Source organism: Macrosteles quadrilineatus, unplaced genomic scaffold (assembly GCF_028750875.1).
Source record: "Macrosteles quadrilineatus isolate MER2022 unplaced genomic scaffold, UCM_ALF_1.0 Scaffold_1__1_contigs__length_201487025, whole genome shotgun sequence".
NCBI lineage: Eukaryota > Metazoa > Arthropoda > Insecta > Hemiptera > Cicadellidae > Macrosteles > Macrosteles quadrilineatus.
In genome coordinates this window covers 35,123,074-35,125,535 of record NW_026542594.1, presented here as the reverse complement: position 1 = coordinate 35,125,535, position 2,462 = coordinate 35,123,074, and the positions used below count along the sequence as shown (strand labels likewise).

The following is a 2,462-nucleotide window of genomic DNA, read 5'->3' as shown; positions in this document are numbered from 1 at the left end:
ATGCACCTTCCAATGCTCTTTTAGCCAAAAAAACTTCTTATCCACTATCTAGGTAGTTTCCTTCTAAGTTCATTGTATGCACCAGCCATAAATAAAAAAGCAGAGGCTGTTATGTCATCCATGGTGATTTGTAGAACACAATATAATCAAAATCAGCCACCGAACCTCACCGCATCACAATAAAAGAGAACACTGCCTTGTCTGCCAGTTGTAGTCGCAGGTCTTGTGCCTGGAATGGAAACGGCATGACAAACTACGTGCGACATGTGCCTCGTCATGGTCTCGACATGTGCCTCGACTTGTGCCTGCGACTTGTAGGAATGGAAATGTAGCTTAAGGGTACTCACGGCGTAGTGCTTGATATCCTGACCCTAGAAAAGATGACGTGCAGTCAGTGGTGGATCTAGAACAGTCACAAGGAGGGGGGGACCAGGGTGTCTGAGAGGTTCGGGGGTACCCCCTCCCTCCCCAAAAATTTGTTTAAACTAAGTCTTCAAAAATGGCAGTTTTATACCATTTCTTTGTCCTAAGTTAGTGTGACAAATTATTTTACGCAATTTGTATGCACTACTGTATTACATGCAGTCAAAAATATATGACATATATTTCCAAACTGCGACTGCCCCCCCCCCCTCTGGATCCGCCACTGGGGTGCAGGAGTACTATACCAGAAGAGCACAAAATATAGACTTTTCCTGCTGTCGTCTCAAACGTACCTAGAATAGCTATCCTCGTTCTACTATTAACTACAACTCATAACTGCCTACTCATTTGCAGGAGATGGATGCACCCTCCTTCAGAAGGCGCTGAAAGGAATACTAATTATAGGCCGCTGTACTCCGTAAAAGAACTTAAGGAAGAGCACCTAGTGAGATAAGTGTATGTCTGCCATATCATCCGTTAAACAGCCAGATTTTTGAAGGTATAGTTTATTGTAAATATTATATATAGAGTTATTTATTAAATCACTTAATAATTTACTAGCTTCTGTGCCCGTTCTTCGCAACGGGAAGATGAACTATACCGCCTAATCCAAACAGTTGTTAAGTAGTCCGAATTTATGAACAAAAGCCACCAAATGTTGGCCTACTGTATAAAAACAATTATGACCAACATTGTAATTGCCCTACTGTTTACGTTAAAATATATCAATAACATAATATTCATTTTCATATTTGAGTTGTTTTGTCTCAAGATCAATGAACCAACTATAAAAGGTATAAAATTACCTCAGTACTGCCAGATTGATCCTGTTTAGTCCTTATAGATTACGGGTTTTAAGGACCTAAGTCCTCATCATGAGATCTTGTACAAGAACATTTAACACTGTAACTTCGAAAGGGTCATCAAGAGTTTAAATGCGAAACACGGACATATACTATTTACAGTCAGACGTTTTATGAACAAAACGAGTAGGCTTACTGACAAAAACTTACAATGTCCAACCCCAACCTTGTGCGCACAGTTGCAGATGAGGGTCATGACTGCGATGCGGAAGATGGTTGGGCAGTGGACTTTGTATAGCTCGGCTCCTTGTTCATCAGCTGTTCTTGTTTTTTTATTAGAGTATCATACAGAGCGTTAGACTGTAAACTGATTTTGTCGTTTAATAATGTGTTAGCTCGAATTTTGATTGTTTTATAAATTTCAAATTCTTCTAAAGCATCCATTCCTGTATATTGCTTTTACAATCAAAATAAACTATGCCATGGCTCGGTCCCCAGGTACTTATTTCAATTCAGGAAATTAAAGCCTTTACAACTATTATTCAACAAAAACTTCTTTGCACTAACTTGATCAGGGAAATATAGGCCTAGACAAAATATAAAAGGTTTAATTTACCTGTTGCTGATCCTGTTAAAACTGTTAACAGGGGCAGGCCAAGACCATAAAGCACTTCATCCAAAAATAAAATTATTGCGCACCCCATACAGTTGTTTTCTTGAAGTTACAAGTTAAGGCGTCCGATAAAAGCCTGTAGCTTCCCAATTAGATCCTCCTCAGGAAGATATCTACCTCTTGCCACATTAACAAGAGTTATTCTTCTAGCAAGAAGAATAACTCTTGGTAATGTGGCAAGAGGTTAACATGTGTCTTTAACAAGCAATGAAAGCCCCTCAAAGATCGAGTTTGTGTCGCACGTTTGTAGGCGGAATAAACCAGTTAAAAACTTTTAGTTAAGGGTACCTATGGTAATTTATTGTAAAATAAGACCTTTTTATTTGAAACTACCAACTACACCAACCCGCATAATTTGGCTACCCTGAGTATTTTAAAATTGTGACTTTCTTTACCAAGATTAAAATGTTTGTTTCAGGAAGAAAGATGTAGCCCCAGCTCTGGACAAAAATATTATGGAGAAGGTTGGCCGCTGTACAGGGCAGCTATAGTTATTATTATATGTTGCCTTTTATTGTTATGTACTGTTTTTATACTTTACCAATAAACCTTATATTTATCTA

The 2,462-nt window shown here is 38.4% G+C and overlaps 1 long non-coding RNA gene across 1 annotated transcript; it reads left to right on the top strand.

Annotated features, from left to right (window-relative positions):
* LOC128982882 (uncharacterized) lies at positions 1–2,462 on the top strand. Its single transcript, XR_008489755.1, has 2 exons — positions 1–922; positions 2,318–2,462. It is a non-coding gene; the product is annotated as an uncharacterized LOC128982882 (long non-coding RNA).